Below are 17478 nucleotides of genomic sequence, written 5' to 3'. Positions count from 1 at the left end.
AGAGTGAAGCAGCCATCTCAGGCCCTGGCGGAGGAACGGGGGTGCGGAGGGAGCAGACCGCCCCCAGCACCACTATTCTGGTAGGGTGCCATTGTGGCGCCCCCCTGGGCAGCCGCTGCAACCCCCCCGGTCACCATGGCCCCATAGTCGGCACATCATGTCCCCAGAGCACGCGCCACGCCCCTGCGGGCAGTGCATGATGCCCTCGCGGGCGGTGTGCCACCCCCCCGGGGGCGTCAGCTACACCCCCGCCTGCTCTCCAACCCCGGTAGTGGAGCATGCAGCTTCGCCACTGATCTCAGGTAGCAGATGCAGAAGGCAGAGAGTGGCAGGGACAGATTGGAAGATAGCTGTGTATTCCGCATAACCTGCCTTTTGACCAATAAACTAGCCTCCCGTCCTCAAGTGTTGTTTCATGGCTAGTGTTCAACCCTAGCTTCAAGACTGTTCCACTGCTACTGTAGAAGTGAGATTCAGCTACCAGTCTGATCAGCTTATGAACATGGAAATGTGGCTGAAGCACCCAAATGCCTTGGGCTTGCCTTGTACCCCCATCTGAACTGATTCCACTTCAGAACTACATTTATAATGCTGAAACGTTACAGGATGTATAAATGTTATACTAATGGCAAAAGCTGGAATGAAAATCAAAGCACACTTTTCAAATATTAGATAGACAATGGGCAACAGTGCTGACAGTCTAACTGCAAAAAAAGGAAGTGGCAGGGGGGAAGAAGCAGCCTTATGCAGATGTGCTAAATATGGTGACAATCAGCCTTTGGTGGGATGATATCACTTCCTCCTACACATCATGACTATTGCCAGATTTAGAACAGTTGCATAGGTACTAATAGTTCTTTTCCTAAATATACAGAAGATTTCATAACTCAGAGCCTTTTTTGCTCAGATGTTAAGTGAGGGGCAGTACCTCTGGTGGGGGACACACCATGCTCCTTCTGGTGTAGTTTGCCCACCTTCCGTCCCCACCCTGCACTCAGCTCTCACCTGTGGCTCCTAGAAGCTGTCAGCATGTGACAGTGGTCACATCCTGGGAAACAGCTTCAACTGACCAGGTGAGGATATCTGGTTGGGTCTCAACCCCTTGGTTTGTTAGGGACTTCCCCCTGAATGTGAAGACAGGCTCTGGTGAATGGAAGGATGAGACCAATAGTGGGTGCAATGGTCAAAAAGATGGTTTCTGCAGGTGCTGTAGAGGGAGGTGAGGGGCAGATGGGGTTCATCAACCTAGAAAGATCATCCATCTAGGAGGAAAAGAATTCTGATCCTAAACCTCTGCTGCCTTGCGGGATATCTACAGGAAAAGAAAAGGCTAAGGAGTAAACCCTACACAAATCCAGAGTGGAGTCCCTAAGACAATTGGATGGCACCTTGTACAGCTCCTTTCAGCAACCCATGCAACCCAGCTGGTACCAAAGTATTGCTCTGCTTTCCTTTGGACCATATCTGCAAGGCCGAGAGGGAGGTCTTGTCATCTGGGCAGCCCAAAATCTCCATACACACTTCCCAGGTTTGCACCCTGGGGAGGTAATTTCAGTGATGCTAATGCGGTGGTTTGACTTCACCCCCAGAGGCACCTTTCATTGTCTCTCAAGACACATGGATGCCAGCAACAACTTTTTCACACGCAGGGAGATGGTGACTTGAGGATGCTATCAATGAGTGCTTCCCACATATGCATTCTGAGGGATAGTTGGGTAGAAGACTGTGTAATAAAGGTAAAAAGGTATACAAAGGACTGAATTAATTCCTAAGTTGAAGCTTTGAGGACACACACATAATACTATGTTCCACTGAGGATTTCTTTCAGGTAAAGACATTTAGAATTAGATGTTCTGACTGCATTATACACTGCAGCTAATTGCAGCTTCCCATGCAGCCTTTTACCTGAACCCTAAGCATACACATTCATAAACATTACATTAACTGGGCTGTAATTGACAGGTAAGTAAAAGTGGGTTGTAATCTTAGGCTGGGATTTAAAAGGGCATAAATGCACCCTGTTTCATTTCAGTGCCATGTTTGCCTCCATTTGCCTGCAAAAATTTGTACCCCTGACATCAGAAAACAGCTTGATTTTCAGTCGCAAGTTTCTAAGGAGTTTCTAATGAGAAATCAGGAGGAAAACAGAATTAATTTTTCCCCTTTGTAAAAAAAACCCACCAAAACCTCATATGAGTTTGCTTCAAAGCCCTAGTAATAAAAGTAAAGGGCTTTTTAGATTACAGTATAGTGAATAATCCTTAAGAACAAAATATACAATAACAAAATGTACTAATCAATATACCCTGAGAATTCAGATCATCTTCAAGTGAAAATGACTTTTCCACAATATTTTCATCCAGTTAACCAATTCTTGCAGCTGTGTGCCACACTGCTACCATTTTTATGCACAAGTTTTATTTTACCCAACATATTCTTGAACAGGACAACCTACAGCCATTATAGCTTTTTTCCCTCACCATGCTAAAAAATCTGAGGACTAATATATATTACTCATCATCACTCAGTGTGTGTTAGGTGAATATGTGAATGGTCTCATTGAAAGAGTACTGTATTGAGTTTGAGGTAACATCAGCAAATATGAAACTTCAACACATGTTCTTTGACCTGAAACGGCTGTTTAACATTATACAAATAATCAGGGGATGAAAAACATGTACCTGAGCTCACCCTGAGATTATCTGGCTAAAACTTTAAGAAAATATGCATTTGTGTACTTTATTAGTTGTGTAGATTATCATAAAAACAACAATGCTGAATAGCTTCCAAGCAGAGTGAAGCTAACAATAAAATCTTTATAAAGTGGTTGATGAAATAGAGATGAATTAAAATCATTTAAGATTTTCTAAACAGAAGACCTTCCAATTAACCTCCTAAAGGGTGCACCACTTTAGCAACAACTTTACTTTCAATGATAAACAGCACTTAGACATACAAGGTCCACCTATGCTACCCACTTGGCTCCCTTTTAACGCCATATTATCCACATGGGCAAACTGGAACAAGTTATCTTTAAGGAACTTGCCAACAAAGATGATACACTAAGTATATATTTGCAGTACAGACCAGTGGCGTGGAAAGTGTGTGACAATTCAGGAACTGTATCAGTTCTGTTTATCCAGGAATCAATTTTTTATGCAATAGCACTACAGTGGTACCTTGGTTTGCAACCGCTTTAGATTACAACCGTTTTGGATTACGACCATGTCAAACCCGGAAGTGTTCCTTTTTTTGGATTACAACCAATTTTGGTTTTGCCCCATTGGCGAAAGCGCACCTTGGGTTACAACCTGTTTTGGTTTACAACCGGACCTCCGGAACTGATTATGGTTGTAAACCAAGGTACAACTGTACTGAAAAATGCACACATGTCTTTCATCAGGGTTCTCCTCACCAAACAAAACAAGATAGCTATACACTGATATTCATATCTGCTGAAACTGGGATTCCTGCCATCCGAAAACAAATCAAGTGCTCACAAATATTAAAAAGAAGTATTCTGAATATGCCATTATCCATAAAAGCCACAAAGCATCTGTCTATCCAAACAATCCATCTACTGTAAAGATGAAGAAGATACTAAGAAGGAGCACTCTAAGACTTGGGTGGCATACTTTTAATCTACTATCTCCTAAGTAAACCCCTTGCCAGCCACTTCACAATACCTTGAAAAAGCTAACAGAAAGCCTTCTTTCATTCCACAAGTCTCCAAATGTCTGCCATCAACCCAGGGTCATGTCACTGTGAATCCAGTCATTGAAATACCTGTGCTCATCTTGAAGAAATTGTTCCTTTCAAAAGCAGAATGACTGGCAAGAAATTCAGGAGAACGTTGTATGTTATAGAAGGCAGATGTCAATGCCACACGCAACGCGTTGGAAAGACTACATAATTTTGCACCCATTTCAGAAATGGCAGGTCACCCATCACAACAAAGGGACTTGAATAACTGATAGAAAAGCATTTTAAACGTAGATAGATACTAGCTTTCAGACTTAGAAATATTTCCAATTGGGAGATCATCCAGTCATGACACCCCACTGGTCACACTAGAAGCAAGACATAACTCCTTAAGTCAGAGCATCCCAACATTCTATAGCCTTAATTTAAAGAACAACATTGGCAAGTGTATATGGTGTTTTGTTTTGTTTCTAAAACATTATCACCCTAAGAACTCTTTCTCTCCTTTGCATTCTTCGAATTATTACCTTGGTCTGTTATGCAGATATATTATGCACAAAGTTGATCAAGTAAATATTAGTATATAGCATCAGATAAAAATGTTTTGGCCTGCAATAACTTTTAATTTGTAACATTTTTAACTTTATCTGATGGTTATGTTTATCTTTCCTTTGTTGGACGCAACTCTTGAGTGTGTTTGCAGGAGTTAGATGTAAATAGCAAAGTATTGTTATTAATGTTCTTGTAATAACAAATACATTTGGCCTTAAGATGTAATGGGTAATTTTCTGCTTCTACATACTTAACTACCCTTTCAAACTAAATATACATAACACAAATCTTGCAGGTAACAAAATGAAAGAGGAAGGGAGAGAACTTTTGTTTTTTGTTTTCAATTGCATGTACAACTAAAGCCAAAACTAACAACATTATTTAAATATGAAATACAGTATTGATTTCTTTAGATATGTGACCCCCGGTAAAGATTGCGAAAATGTAAAAAGATCCTCTAAAATATGTTGGAAATGTGAAGATAATGAAGGTACGTTTTTGCATATGTGGTGGACCTATAAAAAGGCAAAAGACTTCTGGGAGATGATATATAATGAATTTAAAAAGATGTTTAAGAAAACTTTTCATAAAAAAACAGAAGACTTTTTGCTTGGAATAACGGGGGAAGAAATACCAAAGAATGTAAAGAGACTATTTATGTATGCTACAATGGCTGCTAGAATGCTATTTGCCCAAAAGTGGAAAGAGGAGGGTGTACCAACGAAGGAAGAATCGATAACTAAGATGATGGACTATGCCGAAATGAAAAACTTACCATGAAAATCAGACACCAAGACAAGAAGAAATTCGAGAGAGATTGGAAGAAAATTATAGACTATGTTAAACAACACTGTAAATATGTCAAAACATTAGCAGGATTGGCGTAGGATTTATGAACTAATTTGATATTTTAGTTAAATATGAAGAAGCGAAAATTAATTGGAAAAGTAATTATATGCAAGGGGAAGAAATGAAAAAAATTGGAAACCAGGGGGTGGCAGGAAGTCAAACAAGATGAATTTGGTGTTAAGATGAATGGGGAAATGTTGTTATTTTAAAAAAAAATATTGGAAAATAAAAAATATTTTTTTAAAAAAAGATTTCTTAATAGTGCATATGGTTTAAAAACCCACTGTTACCCAACCAACATATTAGGTATATTGGCTCCTAAATAGTATAGTTCCAGTAAAAGGATTTTCTTCTTCCATATAGATAATGACACCTTGAAATATATACAGCTGCTGACAATGAACATGAAATAATACAACCTTCTAATTCAGCATTCACTAGCTTTTTCTGTAAATCTTATGCTTAATCTTCAAGGCAGTTACTTTATGGGACCCTCCATGAGTGTCCCTGCACAGCAACCGAATTGATTGCTCTCTTTTTCTTGTTCAGGAAATACATACAATGCTCCATCAATTCCATGCCACCTGTTACCCTCACTGTGAACCAACCTCCTAAAAACACAAATATGTCCTCCAAACAATATGTAAATCAAAAATGGAGGGACAGTTCTCTAGGTCCCTCCACATCACACAACATAAAAGAAAAACATTAACTTATATTAGAAGATGTAAAATAAAGGAAAGAAAATGGACCACACAATTATTGTTATTACAAGAAAAAACCTTGAACAGAGATAAACTTAGACTGATTCATTTTGTTTTTCTAAACATTATATATGATAGATGCAAAAATACCAAAATGTGTGGGCCAGTGTCCTGCCATTCCATTACAAATCTTATGAATGTGGTAGCAACAGGTTAGAAAGAGCTGAGAACTTAAGGATTAATAACCGAAATTACTTTTCAAAAGGAAAAAAAATGGATGAAGCGTGCGCACACACACTTTGCTTATTAGTGAGGATACCCCTTTTTTTTTACATGTCTGAATATTATATAAATGCAGCAGTAAAATTCAGAAACGATGCAGTCCTAATTAGATCTACTGTATAATGTGTAAATATTATGGCCAAAGAGATGCGAGTGTAACCTGAACACATCCACCATGTATGTATATCACTGGTGAACGAGTATGCTAAGGTAAAACCAATTTTCCTTGATGCATCGTATTAAAGATCAAAAGCAGACTAAGGGATACAACCGTAAGTAGAAGGCATGAACTAGTGTTGTCACAACCGTTCAAATATCTCCCACAGTTCTGCAACCCATTTATCCATCCCCCCACCCAGCCACCCCCCAGAAAGTAGGTCAAAAAGAAAAGCAAGGAAATAATCACAGCGCAGCTATAAGCAAAACAGTGCAAATTGCCCTGCTTTCCACTGAACAGCTAACCCTCAGTTATGATACCACACACTCACTGCACGGTTTGGGCAGAGTTTTTGTTCCAGAGATTGTTTGGTGCAAGTTCAGAAGATCACCCGCCCGCCCCCCAACCTCCAACCGCCGGGTGCTTCGCCTCAGCTGTCAGCACAGGGAAGAGGCAGGCTAGTCTTAACCTGTCGCCCCCGAGAAGTCTCCTCGACAGGCACCTTGGCACCCCGAAGTTCCCCGGCGCTGTTCTTCCTGTGGGTGCTCTGGCGGCGAAAAGGCGCCAGGAGTTTGTCCTCGCCAGCGCGAGCCAGAGAGCCTTGCATATGTGCTGCACGTTCCAGAAGCCAGAACACCGGCGGTAGGCAGGCGGGTAGGCATTTTGGTCTCCCTTTGGGTGGTTTAAACTAATTTTAATACTATTTTTATATTTTAAAAAACCCTAAATGCCTCCTCCGCCCGTCTCCTCACCGCCACCCCGGTCATCTTTTGGTACCCCTCTGACGGGGAAGCGAGTGTGCTGCACACCTCCCCACACCGCCTAGGTAAACAACCCACGCCAGTACCCACGGGTTTTTTTGGTAAGGGCTGAGGGGCCGAAAACGTTGCTGCACCACCTCGGCGTCCCTTGGCTACTCGCCTCCCACCCCACCCCCCACCCCCGCCCCGAAGTATCTTACCTTTGCCGCTATCCTTCCTAGCGGAGGCGGCAGCGTCGGCGGCGGCGGCGCGCGCTCCCTCTCCGCCTGCCCGCCCCGCGCGCCCCGAAACGAGGCTCCCTCGCTGCTTCCGCCGGAGAGGCGAAAAGGCGCTTTCTTTTCTGCGCCTCCCGACTAGCGCTGGTTGTTGCTCCTCCACCTGATGCTCCCCCAGCAGCGCCCAGCAGCAGCAGCAGCAGCCTCGGTCTCTCCTCCGCGGCGCCTCTTCGTGAGCAGCAGCGGCAACAGCGGCACCTAAGGCTGCCTTAGAGCTCTGCCAGGCTGCCCAAAGCAGCGCGCTGAACAGCAACGTAACACAGTTGGTGTGTGTGTGAAGGAGGGGAGAGGGCGGGACACCACTTGTCGAGGCTGCTCTGCTCACCCAGGCAGCTCCAGGCGCTGACAGACCCTCTCCAAACACGCAAACACCAGTTGCGCCCTGGTCAGTGGGGACGGCAGACAGCTCGCGTTGCTCTGGGAGGAAGGGGTGGGGGAGAGAAATATTAAATCTCAGGCAGGAGGCTGAAAGATTAGCTTCAGAGATCCGTGGGGGCACAGATGATCTTCTACCCCTTCTTCAATGAGCAAGGGGCGTACTAGCCGTCAGGCAAGGGAAGTCATAAAATGGGGCCTAACGGGATGTTATTATATCGCAATGTAGTCTGCACCGCTTTGTCAGACTTCAGTACTCATGCTTACAAGCTGTTTAGAAGTTTCTCAAATAAGAAGTGTTTGTCTGTGGCCATATTAGCCCAAACTGATACTTCACTGCACATGACATTCCTGTGTTTTTCTCATAAAATTTGCACACCATCATTATTTGAACATTACCCATTTCCATCTGCAATTTCCTACAAGGAGGTGGTCTTGTGAAAGAGCGGAGGTTTCTCTGTTTGCCCAAACCTGGAATAGCCTGTATTTGCTTTACATAGTACAGTATTTTACATAGCACACGTTTGCACAGTTGTTTCTTGCCACACACAAATTGTTTTACATGCACATACGGTATGTACTAAAGGTTTGAAACCAGATTGATTTCCTTATCTCGCCCTAGAAGCCCCACAGTTTTGTACAGTATGCAACAATTCTTGACTGGATATTCTTTGTCCCTTTGTGTGACTACAGTTCCCAGGATTTATACTGATATGAGACAGAAACCGAATGAACATGTATTCCAGCTAGCAATAAAAGAGGTAAGGCAAAGCAGCATTTGACCATAAAACTGATAGGTCCAATCTCCTTCCACTCCTCCAAGAATGCTACTTCTATAAACCATTTCCGCAAGGGGGGAAGAGGGCTGTTTGCACAACTGGCAAGGCTTGAGCAGGCCCTCTGCATAGGGCCACTGGTGGCCACCACACATGCTGACCTGGGCCTCCATCAGGCACTACCACCCCCAGTTCTGCTCCTTAGTAGTGCTGCAGTTGCCAGTTACTCAGCCTATCCTGGACGGGATTACCTTGTAGTGTTTTGAGGGTGGAGGCCAGGGTATGCCATGTTATATCACCCAAAACATGGCTGGTGCAGACTGGAGCTGAGTGAGCCCTTGGCACTCATCGCAAAAGCTCTGGTGCCATCAAGTAAGCCCATTCAGGGTGAGTGGGTGAATCACTGGCAGTTCTGTGGCTGCAGCACTGCCTGTGGGAGCAAGAGTTGGTGGCCACTGGTAGCAACAGTGGTGGGTAAGCATTGATAAAGGCTGGTTCAGTGGGGGAAACAGGGTACTGCCCCACCAACCTCAGTCCACCTTCAGCCAGCTTCCAGACTTACAACAAATCTGGGTGATGGAACTGCTTGTCAGCTTCCTCATCCATTGTCTCAGAATCCAGCCACAGTATACATTTAAAGCAGTACCATACCACTTTAAATAGTCATGGCTTCCTAGGAACTGTTGTTTGTTAGGCGTGCTGAGGGTCGTTTGGACACCCCTATTCCCCTCAGAGAGTTATAATTCCTAGGGTTCCCTGGGAAGAGGGATTGATTGTTAAACCACTGTGGCAAAAGATGTTGCGAGGTCTGTGGACTGAGCATGCTATGATGTCAGTGAAACAAGGCATGAGATTCTACAAGGACCTACTTCACTGAAAGACTGATTGCAACTTTCAAGTGCTATTCACAGGAAAAAATCCTAAAGGGCCTTGTCCATGGAATATAGAGGAATAATTACAAATATAGAATTCTCCATCTGAGAGGTGGATTTGGGATTATCTGATGTCTTTAATGGGAAACTGTGGTGAGAGTCCTAAGCAAAGGTGATCAAAGCCATCTGTTTGTTGTTGACAGAAGAGTGCCTCCCAGCGAGGACTGATGAAGAGGTGTTGTTGTTTTTAGCAGTTTATGCAATCAAACTGCTGTGAAACATGCTATGAAATTTTTTACCACTTTAAGTTCTTATGCACCTTATAGCATAGTAGTATTAATTGCTATTTATTTTACAATATATGATCAAGCTTCTAGGAACTATGAGCACAGTTCTTTTAGCCCCTATGAAAATTTGTTAATTTTGTACAATTTGGTTTAGTACTGCCATGCAGTGGCTGTTAGATATATTATAGTTGTCATGAGATTACATTAGGATGATCATTATATTTGTTTTTAATTGATATGTTTTTACTGAAGGACAGTTTGTTTTATGATGATTTTAAGTGTTATTTATTTAACTTGAGTTATTTATTGATTTACTTATATTTGATACTGTAATGATGTATTGATTTGCATTTCTGCTGTAAGCCACTTTAAGCATATTTCTATGGCAGGAAGAAACAAGAGATACAAACCCTTCTCCTTCCTGTTGCCCTCTCTTTCTTTGCTCTCTTTTTCAACCAACAGTTAAAGCAGACATGTCACTGCTTGCTTCAGCTCCAGGCTCAAAATATAAGTATTTTGCCTGTATAGTTTTTACTGCTGCCTTTGCTGTGAACCAATGCAAGACTATCAAGTAAGTAAATCATATTTAAACTTACTTTACAAATTGTTTTTTGTTTTTGTTTTTTGTTTTGTTAATTGAGGTAAGAAGGGGGAAGCCAGCTTACTTCGTTAGCTAGACTTGCTCAAAAGGCAGGTTTTGCAGCCTAATTCCCAAAGCTTCTATTTTGCTGCCAAGGATGAGATTTTAAAACCCTCTTTAACCTACACGCACGAAGAGAAAAATTGTAGTTAATATACCCTCTCATACTCATCAAACCCACCTCACAGAAGTCAAATTTAACTTCCTATAGTAGTCTGATAGCGACCATTTTACATGCGTCGAAAATTGATGCACAGTCACACACTTCTTATTGCTGATCCGGAAGTTGCCCGAAAACAGGGGTGGGGCTGAACAGGGAAAGCTTATGTACACTTCGCCGAAACACACAGGGGGCAGGAATGGAAGCCCTGTGCAAAATGGTCGCCGCCTGTATAAGAAAGAAGTACATAATTGCTAGAATGAAGAGGGATCTCAGAATCTCCTATTCATTTTTGAAAGCTGTTCATTTTTTTGCTCTGCATTTCTGCAGCTCTTAAGATACCATAACGAAATCATGCATAACGATTCCTAAAGTCAAGAAGCAGGGTTTCGTCTATGTTTTGATACAATTGGACACCATTTTGAATCAAGGTGGTGGACTGAAACTTAAAAATTGCACTGACTTCAACCACTAAAAAATGCACTGATTTTTCCCACCTTAGAATTCTGAGTAATGCTGGGTTTGAGGCTGCTAGTATCCTGAATAAAGAGAATAAAATGTTCTTTGAGAAATTATTTTAAAACATTGCTCCTGTGGATACTCTCAGAGCAATCACTTGCCAACAAGAGCAAAAAGCTACCATCCTTTTTGCACACTGATGGAACATCCATCATAGCCTACATTTGCTCAGGCTGCACCACTCTGAAAAGAACAGATGATGCTACCAAGTCTGAAGGAGCTCTGGTCCAAGTGTCCTCTGCCCCCCTGCCCCATACTGCTGTGTTCCTGCTGCTACTTTCCCCACTGCAACACTGGTGACTTTACTCCCACTCTGCTTACCAGGTGGCAGTGGGAAGAGGTGGCTGGGCATGCTCAACAATAAAGTGCTGGTCAGTATTGGGGAATGAAGATGGTGGGCAGGCCAGGACAGTGATGCTTGAAAAATAATTAAAGTAGCAGGTCCTGCATTCATTAAAAAATAAATAAATGCATAATTAATATGACATGAAATATTCTGATGAAGACTGAAGCAATTATGTCGATGTGAACTGTCGTAGATTAAAAAAACACAAAGCAGGTAGGGTGATGGCAATGCCACAGAAGCAACTTGTCATCAGGGCACAAAACACCTCTTCTGCCTCTACAGAAGTTTAATTGGAAGCTACAAAGCAGACTCTTGCTAATTCTCCCATATTAATTAGGAACCCTGCTGTGGATTTTCAGATTATGCACATTAGTGAATAAACAAACAAGCTTGAATCATCATTACAATCCAGGAAGTCATGCTACAGAGAGCATTTTGTGCTCATTTGGGTTAGTGTCAATTAGTGTTGTTTATGGGGGAAATGTGCTTATATATTGGTAAATAGGCATTAGGGATGATTTTTTTTGTTTAAGTAATGGGCTCTCTAATCTCAGAATTTCAGTTGATGTAGTATTTTGTAGCAGTTTTGCAAACAGGATTTTATCCGTGTGTGTGTGTGTGTGTCTGTGTATCCCTAAGTAGACTGCACCCATTAGAATTGGAGGACTGTGCATATATTCCACCACAGAATTTGGTACCAGGGGCAAAATCCTCCATTCTGACAATCCCAGCGTTCATAATTATACAAAAGCAAGATCTTAACCACAAAAAAGAGCTTAAAGTCTGTGAGCAATGCTAAGGTGAAGTCTCCACATCTAGAGTGGGATTCAGTATTTTTAGTGAATGTAAGAACAAACAGCAAGCTATGCAGTTAAGTAATTTTTGACTCTGAACAACTTGGAGATATCTTACTACCCTTTCCTATTACTGGATCATTTATGGGGGGAAATTGAATATCACTGATCCTGGTATATAGGTGCTCAGAAAATTTCTATTACTCAGTAGTTTTTTGTGTGTGACTTTAATCAATGTAATATCCACTGCGTTTCTGCCACCCACACGTGTGCTAATATTCTCAAAGAGTTGGTAGGAAGTGTTATTAAAGCTGGAATGATTAAGCATGTGGGGGGGAAACCAGTCTTGTAGAATAAGGATCTTAATTGCTTCTGCAAAGAGGCATGCTGCTTCACTACCAAAAAAGGCCCTCCAACTGCAGAGGGGTGGACAAACAAAAAAAGGACTTCTGAATTTGGAGAAGAGGAGAGGTATCATTGGCAGAGGTCTGAGTCCCAGGCTATGTCCATGCAATACATTTTAGGCGCATGGCTGGCCCCTCAAGCATCCTGAACTGTGTAGTTTGTTAAGGTTGCTGGAAATTAGAGTTCTTTGGGGAGTAAACTACAGTTACTAAGATTCTTTGTGGGACTGTGAGACATCACATGCTTAAAATGTATTATGAGGATGTGGCCTCGTCCTTGGTGCTGGGCTCTGGAACTGTTACTCCTTCCCCCTTTTAAATTTGTTTTTAAAATATCGACATGAAATCAATTTCATATCAAGTGACAGAAAATGCAGTGACCAAAGGGCTTTGCATTGTCTTTGCTATGTGCCCTACATCAGATAAATAGTTTAAAATAAAATAAGGATATCTGATCAAAAGAGGATTTAGGGGTAAAAAAAGTATTGTTCTGCAAATTGATAGACACACACAATTCAACATCAAGTTCAACTGCAGAAGCTGGAAATTAAAACTGGAAGCTGAATGTTGCATTTCAGGCCTAGTTTTAATTATTTATTTTGGCAACATGAAAAAAAAACCATGCAACACAGGCTGTGCTTTCTTCACCGCCAATGCATTTTCTTTAATGTGAACAGACCTGAATATTTATAGTTTTATTGATGGTAATTCCTTTGTAGTACAAACCTAGCCCAGAACTTCTTTGTTATGCTGTTTGTAGAAACCAAAAACTTGGATTGTCTCAGATGTTGTGATTCAAACTGCATGTCTAAATAAAAAGGATTTTTATTTAGAAGTAAATGACTGAGAGGAGCATATTAAGACGGGCTCTGTTTTTCAGTACAAGTGGGGCCCTACAGCAGAATCTTTGCAGTGTATCCCTAATCCATGCACAGAGTGTTCCTATTCAGGAGTCCAGGTGGCCTCAGGCAAGAGCCTTTCCTGCTGTTCAGGCTTCTTCAGAAGAGAGGTTTTCCTCTGAATGACAGTGGCGTAAGTTACGTCTCTGGAGAATGATGAGAAGCAGGCCCGTGCAGAGCTTGTCTGAGGCCCAGGGTGGGAGTTTTGTTCGAATGAAGTTATAAACTCAAAACAAAAAAAAACAGCCAGTCCCTAGCAGGGTCCCCCTATTAGCTTAGCCTTCCGAGGCCTGGGACAAGTGTACCCAGCTGCCCCCCGCCCCTTTGCATGGGAAGAGTTCTTCCTCTTCTCCAGTCTTCTCTCCTGAAACATCCCGCTTTACCGCAAGTAGGTATGGGGGAGAATTTTCAATTCTGTATGCATTTAAAAGCAAACCTACTTAATTTACATTTTCTTTTTTGAATATTTTTTATTAAGAATTTCAACATAGCAATTTATCAAAAACACATCATCTTCATTCCCCCCCCATTTCCCCCTCCCCAAGAAAAAAAAGCCCAACCTTCCCACCCCACCCCAGACTTTCCTCAGCTCCTCTCTTTGTTTTTTTCAGCACATGTTATTCTCTGCATATTATAAAATTGTAAAGATCCTTAATTTATCTATCTATATGTTACCAATAAAAAGTTTGTGTATGTTTATTCAAAACCTGCCAAGGAGTCCAGTTCATTTTGTTGTTTCTTTAAGTACTTTGTAAAAGGTTCCCATTCTTCTTTAAAGTCACAGTTGTCCTTATCACGTAGTTTGTGTGTCAATTTTGCCAATTCCGCACAGTCCATCAGTTTCTCTTGCCACAGTTCTTTGGTCGGGATTTCTTCGTTCTTCCATCCTCGTGCTATTAAGACTCTTGCTGCCGTTGTCGCGTACATGAAGATGTTTTTCAATTTCCTTGGCAGGTATTTTCCTACAATCCCTAACAAAAACGCTTCAGGCTTTTTTACAAATGTTAATTGGAACATTTTCTTCAACTCATTGTACAGTGGTACCTCGCAAGACGAATGCCTCGCAAGACGAATGCCTCTCAAGACGAAAAACTTGCAAGATGAAAGAGTTTTTCGTTTTCTGAGTTGCTTCGCAAGACGGATTTCCCTATGGGCTTGCTTTGCAAGACGAAAACGTCTTACGCCTTTTTTTTTAAACCGCCAATGCATTCCTATGGGAAACCGTCAATACACAGTGGTGCTTCGCAAGACGAAAAAATTCACAAGACGAAAAAACTCGCAGAACGAATTAATTTCGTCTTGCGAAGCACCACTGTATATCATTTCCCATAATTTTTTGATTTTACTACAATCCCACCACATATGGTAAAATACTTAATTTCCATTTTCTGAAACTCTGCCAATTGAAGCCATTTTTCTAAATTGTCATTTCTCTGAATTTTGCAAGGTACTTCTCCAGCCAGGGTATAACTTGCATATACTAGTGTAGGGTGGTCCAATTTTTCATACCAAGTGGGCTTCAAGAGTGCTTTGACATGGAACCACACTGTGCTAGGATATAACTGCTTAAAAGTACATAAACTAGTGAAAATGAAACATTTGCCGCTTCCGAAATGTAAGAAGGACAAGTTTTTTTAATATCATAGGATTTGTTTTGCTAGCCCTAATTCCCATCCGCTTTCTGGATACCCTTATAAACTGTAAGAGGCATGAGGTCAATTCATTCTTTTCCCTCTTCCTCCATAGATCTAGAGCACTCTTCAGCAGTCATGCTTTATCCCAATGAATCCTGATAACTATATTTTATGGAGGGTGCTAAGAATTGTTGAGTGACTCCTCAGAGAAGAGAACATTTTGTTCCTTTCTCCCCTGCTTGCAACCATAGCATTAACTGATAGACTCACACAAGCTGTCCAAAATCTAGTTATTTTAGACACCTTTTTTCCTCTCTGCGATAGAGGACTTAGAGCTGTTGCTTATAGAAAACAGCAGAAAAACCCAGGAATTTAGTATGGCTGTGATTGGGCAGTTATATATCCTCTAGGTCTGGGCAATGTCCAGGGCCGACAGTATATTGTAGGTGCGGCTTGCCTGCCAATTTTGTTTTTTAATAACTTTATGTTATTATGTTATTATGCTAGGTACTGCCATACCTCTGCTGCTTGGTTTTTAATAGAATGTTGGCAGCTACCTCGTGTGTGTGTGTGTGTGTTTTGTTTCATATAAAACTTTCAGTCTCTGCCATTTTGACAGTATTTCAGATGGAGCAACTAATGGAATGTTTAGGAGTATAATAAACAAAGTTATGGGCAGGATATTTATTTTACAGTAGATTTTCTCCCATACCATGAGAGAGAGAAGAAATTCCAAAATTCCAGTTCTTTCTCCTACTCATGAAATAGCTTTCGGTAATTAATCAATCAATCAATCAATCAATCTTTACTCTATCTTCCAATTTATTTGTAACTCATATTCCCAAATATTTAATTCTATGTTCATTTCTCCATGGTATTTTGTTTATCCCTTGAACATCTTTTAAATTTTCTTTCGAAACATTATAACGTAGCCACTGTGCTATCTTATAATTTATTTTATAGCCTGATATTTCGCTGTAACTAGATAATAACCTTATGACTTATTTATAAGATTTCTGGGAGTGAGACACAGGGATTATATTAGTATCCAAAGAGCCATATTGGATCCTATGAATGTGTATGTTTTCTGTTATTGCTATAGCCCAAGGTTAAATGATCAGAAGGTCTGCAGTTCGAATCCCCGCAACGGGGTGGGCTCCCATTGTTTGGTCCCAGCTCCTGCCCACCTAGCAATTCGAAAGCACGTCAAAGTGCATGTAGATAAATAGGTACCACTCCAGCGGGAAAATAAACGGCGTTTCTGTGTGCTACTCTGTTTCGTCAGAAGCGGCTTAGTCATGCTAGCCACATGACCCGGAAGCTGTACGTGGACAAACACCGGCTCCCTCGGCCTATAGAGCGAGATGAGCGTGCAACCCCAGAGTCGTCCGTGACTGGACCTAACAGTCAGGGGTACCTTTACGGATAAATGACAGTAGCAAAGAGCAGAGGGTATAAAGGGCATCCCTGTCTAGTTCCTCTAGATAAATTTCTTTACAAACTTATATACAACTGCATTCTGAGGGGCTCCCATTAATATGTAGAAACATTTAGCTTATTTTTGGATTGTCCTCTTAAAAACTGATACGTATTCAATCACCTGTTAATTATCAAAGATACTGTAATGATACTAAGGGCATCACATTTGTCTGCAATCTACTTGTTTCTTATTTATAGGACTCCATTTTATATTACTGGGATGTAGTTACACTGCAACCAGTCAGGAGTATGGGAAGTACCTGTGAAAAATGTCGATATTTTCAACATCTCAGTCCTATACACATTTACCTGAAAATAAGTTCCACTGAACTCCATAAGTAAACAACTAAGGATGCGGAAGAAATTTGATTCAGTTCACATTCAAAGGTGAATCTATCAAATTCACACTTTCTGAAATATGTGAACCAAAGCACAGCTATCCTTCAAAATTCACATTTCCAAATTTCACGATACAGTTCTCATACAAACAGTGTTTAGAATTATGCACATATCAGGGGGAAGTGTGTGTAAAAAGAAATATATTAGTCAAAATAACATACAAAAATACATTATATTGGAGAAATTCCCTGCACAAATCTGTACATTGGTTAAAATTGCATGCAAAATGTCTTTATGAGGGGAAGATCTCATTAAAATGCAATGATTTTTAAATAAATAAATAAATAAATCACAAATTGCTGCAGAAATGTGGAGAATTAGATTTCAGACTGGAGAAACTGAGGTAACCAAAATCAACAGATCCTTTCATCGCTAACTGACAGCACTAAACCTGTTGTTAATGCTACTTGCTTGTAAATAAGGTATTGTTCAATCTTTCATTACAATTAGAATTATTTCATTTTTAAGGCAAATATTTGAAACTGAGAAGTGCTTCAAATTCTGGCTTGGATTTCACTCCTATATTGAAATACTTTTGATGGCAACGAATTCCAGAAGAGCATCCATGTTATTCTGCTGCAATACAAATGGACAACAGGTCTGTGCCACAGG

The 17478-nt window shown here is 41.1% G+C and overlaps 1 protein-coding gene and 1 long non-coding RNA gene across 4 annotated transcripts in view; one reads left to right on the top strand and one right to left on the bottom strand.

The window, feature by feature from the left end:
* PDE4B (phosphodiesterase 4B) overlaps nucleotides 1–7501 on the bottom strand; it is a 244211-nt gene extending 236710 nt beyond the window's left edge. The window contains exon 1 of the mRNA XM_083448044.1: nucleotides 7208–7501. The gene's annotated coding sequence lies outside the window, so the exon portion shown is untranslated. The remainder of the gene's footprint in view (nucleotides 1–7207) is intronic.
* The window catches only part of LOC310680983, a 59981-nt gene continuing 49951 nt past the window's right edge, over nucleotides 7449–17478 (top strand). Inside the window, exons 1-4 of one of the 3 annotated variants that reach the window (XR_014513038.1) lie at nucleotides 7449–7548; nucleotides 8351–8418; nucleotides 10055–10163; nucleotides 17335–17464. This is a non-coding gene — a long non-coding RNA (uncharacterized lncRNA). Of the gene's footprint in view, nucleotides 7668–8350; nucleotides 8419–10054; nucleotides 10164–17334; nucleotides 17465–17478 lie in introns of all 3 variants that reach the window. The other 2 variants (XR_014513040.1, XR_014513039.1) reach the window with 2 other exon arrangements.

This window comes from Podarcis tiliguerta (assembly GCF_965153285.1).
Source record: "Podarcis tiliguerta genome assembly, chromosome: 6".
NCBI classification, from domain to species: domain Eukaryota; kingdom Metazoa; phylum Chordata; class Lepidosauria; order Squamata; family Lacertidae; genus Podarcis; species Podarcis tiliguerta.
Note: the sequence above shows the minus strand (reverse complement) of the source record. Positions and strands in the feature narration are given on the sequence as shown.